The sequence below is a fragment of the Carcharodon carcharias genome, chromosome 8, assembly GCF_017639515.1.
Source record: "Carcharodon carcharias isolate sCarCar2 chromosome 8, sCarCar2.pri, whole genome shotgun sequence".
Taxonomy (NCBI): Eukaryota; Metazoa; Chordata; class Chondrichthyes; order Lamniformes; family Lamnidae; genus Carcharodon; species Carcharodon carcharias.
Genome location: NC_054474.1, coordinates 141,667,709 through 141,678,730, shown reverse-complemented (window position 1 = coordinate 141,678,730; position 11,022 = coordinate 141,667,709). Strand labels below are relative to the sequence as shown.

Sequence of the window (11,022 nt, the reverse complement as noted above, 5' to 3'; positions counted from 1 at the left end):
ACCAAGATCAAGTGTAGCTTGTAAATCGGAAGAGAGTGTGGGATGAGGAAAGAGTGGAATATGGGAAGGAGGTTTAGCAATCAGTATCTTGTCATCTTCAATGGTTTCAGCCCCGCTGATGATCATGGCCTTGGTTGTGGTTGCTCCAACATTGGTCAGCACTGACCGACTCCTCCGTGAGTGTATAAACATGCAGTTGTGCCTTTCCTCTACTGGCGAGTTGTTGCTGCCTGCAGTTATGTGCCATCTTGTCCTGTAAGAGAGAGGGAAGTGTGTTAGTAATTACAGTGTTTGGGTGTTGTAGCTATCATGGTTTAATAGCAGGCAGTATGGACAAGCTGAGAGATGTGTGAGGATTCCAACATGGCTACGTGTGTGAGGGTGAGGCGAGGCTATGAATGTTTGGTATGAATTGTGCTTGATAGAGAATGTTGCTTGGTAACTGGAGTGGGGAGGGGTGGAGCAGCGTGTCAGGCTAGCGATTAATTCATTAAATTTCTTCCTGCATTACATCCAAGTCCTCGGGGCTACACCGTTTGCATTGGCCCGTTGACCACAATGTCTAACTGTCTTCTCAGTGCCTGTCTTGTGGGCCTCCTGCCCCACCGGGGTATAGAGGACCTCTTTCCTCCTGTCCACCTCTTGCACATAGAAACATAGAAAATAAGAGCAGGAGTAGGTCATTCGACCCTTCAAGCCTGCTGCACCATTCAATATGATCAAGGCTGATCCTCTATCTCAAAGCCATACTGCCGCTCTCTCCCCAACGCCTTTAGAATCGAGAAATCTATCTATTTCCTCCTTAAATATATTCAGTGTCTTGGCCTCCACGGTTTTCTGTGGTAGAGAATTCTACAGCTTCACCACTCTCTGAGTGGAGGTTTCTCCTCATCTCAGACCTAAAAGGCCTACCCTGCATCCAGGGGCTGAATATTACACTCGGCGTAACACGCCAGAGCGTAAAATGACTCGCAATATTTCGTTCGATGGGTGCACGCCAGAGTCGGCTGCGCACTCGCCGATAATTAAAAGGCTTATTAATGCCATTGATAATTTAATTAAATTCAAATCTATGCTGCCTATCCAACCTTATGGTTGGCGGGCAGGCGCAAAGGCCACGTGGCCTTTACATTTTTAAGGAAAGCTCACCCACGAGCGGGATAAGGTTTCCTAAAGCAAATAAACATGAAATAGAAACTTTATTTTGGAACTAAAAACAGGTCCCATCGGATGTTTTATTAAAATTTTTATTCTCTTCATTTTTTTTAAACAGCGCTTCAATCTCCCTGAGGCAGCTCCGTGCCTCTTTCTCGCGAATGCGTGAACTGCGCACTAGGCCCAGCTCGCCCTCCTCCCCCCACCCACATAGGCAGCGCTCAACACTGCCACTCACGATTCTCAAAGGACGGGCTTTAATTGGCCCACCCGCGCAAAATCGCGGTGCAGAGCCAATCGCGGGCTGCGGTCGGCTTCCCGACTGCTCCTGCCCACCCCCATCAAGCACTCCCACCTAGGGCAAAATCCTGCACCAGAGACTGTGACCCCTCATTCTAGACCCCTTCCCAAAGTAGAGGAAACATCATCCCTGCATCAGTCTACCCAGCCCTGTCAGAACCTTACATGTTTCAATTAGATCTTCTCTCATTCTTCTAAACTCCAGTGAATACAGGCCTAGTCGACCCAATCTCTCCTCATACAAAAATCCTGCCATCCCAGGAATCAGTCTGGTGAATCTTCGCTGCACTCCCTCTATGGCAAATGTATCCTTTCTTAGGTAAGGGGACCAAAAATGCACACAATACTCCAGGTCTGGTCTCACCAAGGCCCAGTACAGCTGCAGTTAGACATCCTTGCTCCTGTACTTAAGTCCTCTGGCAATAAAGGCCAACATACCATTGCCTTCTTAGCTGCTTGCTGCACCTGCATGCTTGCTTTCAGTGATTGGTGTACAAGGACACCCAGGTCCCTTTGTACATCAACATTTCCCAATCTATCACTATTTAAATAATACTCTGCCATTCTGTTTTCCTACCGATGTGGATAACTTCATACTTACCTACATTATACTGTGTCTGCTATGTATTTACCCATTCACTCAACTTGTCTAAATCACCTTGAAGCCCCTTAATATCCTCTTCACCACTCACATTTTCACAAGGTTTAGTGTCATCAGCAAACTTGGAAATATTATGCTTGGTTCCCTCAACCAAATCATTGATATGTATTATGAATAGCTCGGGCCCAAGTACTGATCTCTGCAGTACCCCACTAGTCATCGCCTGCCATTCTGAAAAAGGCCCATTTATTCCAAATCTGTTTCCTGTCTGCTAAACAATTCTTAATCCATGCCAATATATTACCCCCAATCCCATGTGCTTTAATTTTGCACACTAACCTCTTATGTGGGACTTCATCAAAAGCTTTCTGAAAATCCAAATAGTACATATCCACTGGTTCTCCCTTATCTATTCTGCCAGTCACGTTTTCAAAAAACTCCAGTAGGTTTGTCAAACATGATTTCCCTTTCATAAATCCGTATTGACTTTGTCTAATCCTGTTGATATTTTCTGTTATCACATCCTTTATAATAGACTCTAGCATTTTCCCTACCACTGATGTTAGGCTAACCGGTCTGTAATTCCCTGTTTTCTTCCCCCCTCCTTTTTTAATTAGTGGGGTTACATTTGCCACCCTCCAACCTGCTGGGACTGTTCCAAAATCTACAGAATTTTGGAAGATGACAACCAACATATCCACTATTTCAATGGCCACCTCCTTTAGTACCCTGGGATGTAGATTATCAGGCCCTGGGGATTTAGTTGTTTTCAGTCCCATTAATTTCTCCAGCACTATTTTTTTAGTAATACTAATTTCCTTCAATTCCTCCTTCTCACTGAAACCTTGATTCCCTAGCATTTCTGGGAAGTTATTTGTATCTTCCTCTGAGGACAGAACTAAAGTAGTTGTTTAATTTGCTCTACCATTTCCTTGTTCTCTACTATAAATTCTCCTGTTTCGGACTGTAAGGGACCTACATTTGTCTTCACTAATCTTTTTCTTTTTACATACTTTTACAGTCCACTTTTATGTTCCTTGCAAGTTTACTCTCAATCTCTTTTTTTTTGCTCTTAATCAATTCCTTGGTCCTCCTGCTGAATCTAAACTGCCCCCAATCCTCAGGCTTGCTACATTTTCTAGTGACTTTATATGGCTCCTCTTTGGATCTAATACTATCCTTAATTTATTTGGTTAGCCATGGTTGGGCCACTATTCCTGTTATGTTTTTGTACCAGAAAGGAATGCATAACTATTGCAATGTATACATTCGTTCCTTAAATATTAGCCAATCTATCTTAGCCAACTCACGCCTCATACCTTCGTGTTCTTTTGTTTAGATTTAGGGCTCCAGTTTCAGATCAGACTACTTCACTTTCCGTCCTAATAAAGAATTCTATCATGTTATGGTCACTGTTCCCTAAAGGACCCTATACAACAATATTATTAATCAACCCCTAATCAATGCACAATACCAAACCATGGCCTCCTGTGCTTCATCAGAGAACCTAGGAGCATGATCCCTGCTCTGTGTGCTGCAGCCAGAATGCACCTTGCCTTTAAGTGGTACAAGCTGGCTTTAATTAGTGCAGGCTAGCACAAAGTGGGCGCCTTCCTGAGTTATGCAGCACATTAATGCTGGGCTGCAGGCTACTATTTAAATGAACAGGCAGCAACATGCCCTCCACACCTTTTTTCAGCCGTTATAATTCAAATATCCCACCACCTGCAGCTCCCAATTCTGCTTTGTATCCATGCCATGTTTTACAGTCCTCTTTAAGAACAGTAGCTAGCTATAAATCAAGATTTTCACTTATTGCTTATCAAAAAATATATATACAATTTCATTGTCAAGTCTACAGTAAAACAGTCAGGCAACATTTGAAGCTGCTCAGGCAACATTTTAGTAAAAGGCTATTCAGGAAGCAAAAGTCTTGTAAATAGGGACTGAATAAGCCTGACTGGTGAAGTGCTGAAATTTTGCCTTGTTTCGATCGGCTAATTCCTTTTTGTTCACGTGTTACATGGTTGCCCTGATAACAAAGGGCGGAGTTACTGTCTAACAATAAAAACCTCTAAACATAAAGGCTCAGCAGGTGTACACAAGGGTAAGTTTCAGCTGTATTGAAGATATGGTTACGGTTAACAGCAGAGTCAGTGTTGAGCTCAGCAGGTATCATATTCTTGTTGTGTATTGTGACTTGATGCCTGTTAAGCAGATATTTATCAGGTTAAACTCTGTTCTGTGAACATCTGATGTGGTTACTGGGGCAAAATTATTGACCTTGTAGATTCCAGCATATACACAGCCGACAGTGAAGTTATTCTGGTGCTAGATCACGCTTTACTTTTGTTTAAAAAACTTTTGCAACCTGCATTCTGTAATGTTTACTGGTAGGTAGCATTGTGGGCTGACTTAATTGTTCTTCTGAAGTTTTGTCTCACAGTAACACAACCCCTATTGCTACGTTTTGTTCCCCGCAGATAGAATCCAAGCCCACGCTCAGTAAGATTGTGGGAGCATTGTTGAGGACAAAGTAACTTCCAAATAGAAACGGCACCCGCCAAGTGTGAGCAGTAGAAGAAGGAGCAACATGGTGTGAGTTCTTATTAACGGTAAGGTGCTAGGGTTGTGCCTTCTAACTTCCATTTCACTTAATCTGAGTCAGGTAGAAAATAAGTGCTGCTTGTTTACTGAATGTAGTTGTTACCTACTGCCCCAGACAAGTGCTGAGTCACACTGTCATAAAAGGGAAATCTATCTTAGAAGTGAATGACATTTATTATAAGTCTTTGTTATATTAAGCATTTCTAACTTTATTGTGTTAGGGAAGTAAACTGCAGTGTTGATAGGAGGACTTATATGAATTATAACAAGCCATTTGGAAAAGATGAGATTTTATATGGTGGTTTGGGGTCTTGGGTTCCATTCCACTACAGTATACAATGTTACAATGTGGGTTAGTATTGACAACTGTTCTTCTACATCACCATGAAGAAGAAATGGAGAGTAAGTCAACCTTTCTGACATGCACAGCTATAGGAATGTCCTGGTAACGAGTTACCTGCCTGGCCTTTGCTGATGGGTGATATATGTCAGCTTGGACCAAAAAGCCAGAGGAAAAATTAAAACATGAGTTGCCTTGTAAAACAGTAATTTACATGGACTATTTTGTTAAATGTTATTAAAACTTGGATCCAGTAAATAGCATTGTAAATATTTGCAATTATTTCAATTGGGGCACAAATTCACTTTTTTCCTTTATAGCTGTTGGCAGAGACACGATAGGCCTTTCCCTGTGCTGTACTATTCTATGATCCCAGCTGTTGCTTAATTGCATTTTTCCACAGTACTTGCCAAGTACAGGTCAAGAAACAAGTTTGTACTATCATGTATTTTGTTTTCTTTTTCTGAGCTTCTTAAAATCGGTTTCATCCCTGAATGCTTTGTTATCAAAACTAATATCCTGCTGTGAGAACTTGTACAAATCAGTATGTGTGTCCAGAATGGTAACAAAAATTGCAAAGTAATATTTCACGATTCAACTTTGCCATTTTTTTCTCTTTCCAAGCCTGCGGCTATGTGGCACGGAAGATCTCTGCTCTTTGTGGGGGCAAGGGTGAAGATCGAGTGGAGTCTGAGTCAACTCCAGCCGCAGTCAAACAGGCAAAGTGTACGTGTGCAGATAAAATACCTTATTACTCTTAACATACTGTAATGCATCATTGAACATCTATACTTCCAGTTTAATTGCAGAAAGTATCTTCAGTTTTTGCTTTTGAATATTTATTGAAAATGCTGCCAGGTTCCTGAGATTACAGTTTCCTTCACCTCACAAACTGGTGTAGGAAAACTTGGGTAATAAATCAGGTGAGACTAACTGCTTGAGCAATGCTGCTGTCAGCATGACTTTGCAGTATTGTGTTCTCTAATAATAGGAAGGACCTGCGTGGTAAGTTGAACTTCATTAATTAAATAGATTTAAAACTTCTGGCAGTAACACACCTATTTTGGACCAAAGCAGAATATCAGGCAGCTGATTTATTATTTGGAGCACCTCAGGGCATTTTGATACAGAACACTTGACAGGTGACATTTGCAAAATTCCTTCACCTTGATTGGATAAGCAAAGGTGAAATCCTCCCTGAAATTTTCCTCCTGAAAATTAATGTGAGGTAGAGTTTGATTAAGGAAGGAGATAGACTGTAAATCCAGCCAGCTAGTTTGAAAGTCAAACTCAATTGCATTTTTGCCTTTAGTCTCTGAGTAAAAGTCTATTGGAGTACTGGTATTCATTGGAATTAATTACACATCAAAAATATTCCTGAAGCTTTACAGGAACTAAACATCACCATTAAAATCACTGAACGAAACTACTCTATTGAATCAGGATCTGTCATTTTGGTCCTTTTATTCTATTCTATTGCCAAAGGTAAGCCAGAACTATTAATGTTATTGGAGCTATTTCCAAAGAATCCTACATTGACATCTCTACAATGAAATAATTATAATACTTCAAATTCAGCCAGATTATCATTTCTATTAGAGGTTAAAATTACCAGCTTTTTCCTTTCAGTTTTATCAGACCCATAAAATGTCTTGCACCTCCCCACCCACACTCAGAATTACCTCCCCACACACAGTTCTTAAAAGCTTCTAAAATGCATCAAAGAATCCAGTAGTTCATGATTGATACTGTGACAAATATTCATTTGCAGCATGAACTGTTTCACCTTACTTTTGTTTTAATTTCTGTTTAGATCCAGATGTAGATCATGAAAAAGCGCAAATTCAAAACAAGCCAGTCCACAAGGAGATGATAACTGCTAGGCGTTCAGCTGCACAATGTCACCCCTGAGGGTAAAGAATAGCTCCATGTAAAGGGGGCTCATCTTCAGCTTTTTCCTCAGTGTATTTTGGGAATGTGATTGCTTTTTCAACAGTAAACCATGAGAGAAACCATTGTTCTGGTACAGTGATTGATGAAGGCTTGTTCACAACCTCTCATTGCAGAAATGAACTTGTCTGAAAATACTTTACCTGTACCTGTAAAACAGCAGAACCTAGACATTTTCAGATGATACTATTAATTTTCTGTTAGACCACTGCAGTATGTGACTGTAATGTCCTGAATTAAACTCTTTTGCTTTTTCAATCTCATCACTGATAGCACCTGCTCCAATGAAGTTTAAAAGCCTGCTCCACATTAGTCACACATCACTTCTGTTTTATTCAATCATCACTTTCCCGTATGGACTTCTTTGGCTAAAGTAGTGCTGGTGTTTGAAATCAGAAACTTGACTCCTGTAATAACTATTCTGCTAAAATCTACCTTCTGGAAGACAGTAAAAGTTTAACTGGGCTCCTTAGAGCTTAGTTGCAGGAAACAATTGAGCAAACATTTCTGCCATTAGGTTGATATTTTTTCTGCCATTATAGCATTCTTAGTTAACATCCAACCATTAAAGTCAGTGCTTATGTTTAAAACACTAAGCAAGGTCAGTGTTTAAGTTTAAACCAGTAAGAAAACATTCTGACCACCTGTTCTGTGCAGCAATCTGAACCGTTATTTGATTGGATTCTTGCTCTGAACCAATATAAATATCTACATCATTGCTACCTCAAAAAGCAGAAACATTTTAAAATACACATCTCCACCTCTTCCATATATCTGGGGGCATGAAAAAAATGCTCAACTTGGTGAAGTTAGTATGCGAGAATATGGACACCTAAAAACCAATCTAATTATTGAAAATTTACTTTTTTGAACTAATTCATTGAGTGGACATTACCTTTTTTCTAGATGATTATGATAGGTATTTTATTTTCAAAGTTAATTCTTTAAACAAATTGAAATATTCATATCTTAACCAAATAGAATTGGGAAGATGGTTCTATTAAGTACAATATGGCAATGATAATTTACCGCTCTTGTCATCCTGTTCTTGGAGTTCTGAGCTGTAACAGATGCTGGCGAAATTAAATGTCCCACTTGTATGCTGAACACTGCACAATACTGAATGCTTGCTTGCTAAATACTGCCAAATATTGAACTCCACTCTTTCAGTGCAGACCATTTCAATGCAAACATGTTGTGTTGCTTTCCATTCTGTCAATCTTATATATTTGTCATCTCAATTTGTAACACGTTTTAATGAAATACCCATCACTAAAATACAAAAGAAAACAATTTTAAGCTCTTGAATTTTAACTGTCTTTATAATTATGATGCTTTCTCAACATGTCATATTTTTCCTCATAAATAATCAATAAATGTAGGAATAACGACATGCTGGTTTTTCGTCTTGCACTCATCAGGACAGCTCACAAGAAATTACCAATGATAAAAGGGGAATGATCAATTATACTGCATGAGAAGAGAATGCTGATTGGTTGGCAAATGGTGGAGGCATTGCCATGGAGGATGCAGCATGGAACAGTTAACTGCCCAGATTTGTTCAAATTCAAACTGGGCAAGTCGACTTTGATTGGTCTGATTTATAGTGGGGAATAAACCAGGGAATGAATATTCCCTAAGCTTTTCTTTAGTTGGAAAAGGCACAACGTGTGGACATGTGCCTTTTGCCTGCAAAGGACAGGACCCTGTGTGTGGATATATGTGGCTTCTAGCCTCCATAAGTAATCACATTGTGAGCCCAACTAACAATCTTAAACTGGTTTTCAATGTAATTAGCACAATCAGGATTGTTTAGCAGGTGTTGTCCAATCACGGAATCAGATCCAATGCTGGACACTATGGGCAGAATTTTCCCTTCCAGGTCTAAATCCTATGGCAAACAGTTGAAGGGAATGTGCTGTTTGCTACGATCTCCAGTTGGTGGGACGTATGGCCTACACACCTAGCAACACACTGGCACTGAAATTCATATACCACGTTACTCGCTTGTGTGATAAGCAGAACATTTTCCTGGCTTGATGGCAGCATCCTGTTAGTGGAGAATACCACTCGTGTTGCTACTGAATAGTAACAGTGTGCAACAGTTAGCTCAACGGTTGCTCAAATTTTTGAGATACCTAACCCTTCCAGGGTAATCTGAGGTAGATAGGGCACATCAAAGCCATCCTGTGGGACAATGGCTATCCTAGTCAGATCATCATGCACTGTATATCATGCAAACTTCTGTGGGGGTCATGCAATGGGTGAGCTGGTATGGAGTGGGAAGGTGGAAAGTGCTGTGCAGGGCTGCAGGTGTGTGGGGTGGTGTTTGTGCAGGTGTGAAACTGGTAGCATGGGAGGGTGGGGACGCAGTAATGTTGAGTTAAGGGGCGCTGAGGGTTGTTGGAGGGGATGCAGAAAGTGACACAGGTTCATGGGTCGGAAGAAAGAGTGGGGCATGTCTTTCATTACGGGGGTGGGATTTTTGAGAAGTTAGGGGAACTTTGCATTTACCTGCACAGGACGGAAGATGATGAAGGGTGACTGTGGGGAGGTCAAAAGTGATTCCTGGGGTGGGATGGTCAATGGTTATGGGAGCAGAGGGTATGGGTGATAGGGGGAGGGGAAAGGTTATTAGACTCTACCTCAAATGTTACCAGCACCATGGCTGCTCGTTACCAAATAGTGCCTCGAGGAGGAGATCTCGAGATTCTGCGTGGGAGTTGGGTCATTGGAGGTGGGCAAAGATGCAGGTCAGCTCGACTGGACAACTGGAGGGGACCCCAACATGTAATGCTTACCATGCTAGGGCCTTGGGACAGATGAGAGTGTGAAGGGCAAAGGCTCAGCATGCGGGGGAGGCTTCTTGCAGGTGGCTCACAAGGACACTGGTAAAGAACGTTGCTTCCCTGCACCCGCCCGATTTCAGGGGACATGAGATGTCCCTTGGAAGATTTGGGGTGGGGAGGGGGCATGCACAGGCTTAAAGGCTATCACATATAAACCACATCAGACATGATTAAAGTGCAAGTGAACTATTTTTACAGAAGTGTGATATTTGTAACAATCATAGTGCACCTGTGCAACCACTTGTGAATTCAGAACTTCCTAATTTTCCTTTCCCTGCCACTTCTTCTAAGTGCTCCTCTGACATCCACAGCAGGGGGGGAGGCAGCCTGTGACCACTTTGCCATGTTGTCTTGGATGACCTTGGCGGCCGACCTTGGAGGCCTGAGGCCTGTTGAGCCCCAGCTTACTTTGACTGTCCAGCTGTGGGGCAGCTGCTTCCTCTGTAGTCACAGAGGACGAGGGGTCACAGGCAAAGAGGATTCAGAAGGGCCGGACACCCTCAGAGTCCTGAATGGATGTCCCAGGGTGTCCAACTGCCAATCTTCCTACCTTCGGGTACCTTAAGGCTCCTGCCTGACTCCTTGAAGGGGAGGAGCACCTGGAGGGAGGTCGAAGTGCCCCATCCCCCTCTCGCGCAGCCACTGCAGAAGCTCACCCGTGGCTACAGCGATGGCGTGGTGTGCACGCATCTCTGGCAGAATCTGCTGGACCAGGTTCTCCATGGAGTCCGCCACCCTCCCCGTGGAGACTGCCATGCATGCCCAGGTTGGCACCACTTCATCAGCCAGAAGCTGGACAGACTCCTCCGCCCTGCGTGCCACCCTGCTGAGGGCTTCCAACATCTCTGTCTGATTTTCCCCAGTCTCTTGCTGCCTCTCCAGCATCTCTTGGAAGGCTGATTCAGAGGCCCGTCATCGGGCACAAACTTCGCAGAAGGCTCTTCCCCAGCACTGCTCCAGGTGCCGATGAGCTTGGATGACTCTGCCTCCTCCTGCTGCCGACACGTGTCCATGCGGTGACCACCAGAATGTGAGATCCTTCCTAAACTAGAGCTAATACTCACCAAGGTGTGTGTCTCTAGGCTGCTGAAGGGTGCTAGTATCTGCTGTGATGCCTCTATGGGTGCAATTTCTTCATCAGCAATGTCCTCTCTCCTGTCTGAGCTTGTGTACATGCTGGACAGGGCATCCTCACTTTCCGGCCTTGTCCCTTTCCTGGT

The 11,022-nt window shown here is 42.7% G+C and overlaps 1 long non-coding RNA gene across 3 annotated transcripts; it reads left to right on the top strand.

Moving 5' to 3' along the window:
• The first annotated feature begins 4,031 nt into the window (after positions 1 to 4,031).
• LOC121280755 lies at positions 4,032 to 8,346 on the top strand. Of its 3 annotated transcripts, none has more exons than XR_005943701.1 (4): positions 4,032 to 4,163; positions 4,540 to 4,671; positions 5,628 to 5,729; positions 6,817 to 8,346. It is a non-coding gene; the product is annotated as an uncharacterized LOC121280755 (long non-coding RNA). The 3 variants fall into 3 exon arrangements; XR_005943702.1 differs by having other exon boundaries at positions 4,150 to 4,228; XR_005943703.1 differs by lacking the exon at positions 4,032 to 4,163 and adding an exon at positions 4,428 to 4,449.
• Positions 8,347 to 11,022: the final 2,676 nt, after the last annotated feature.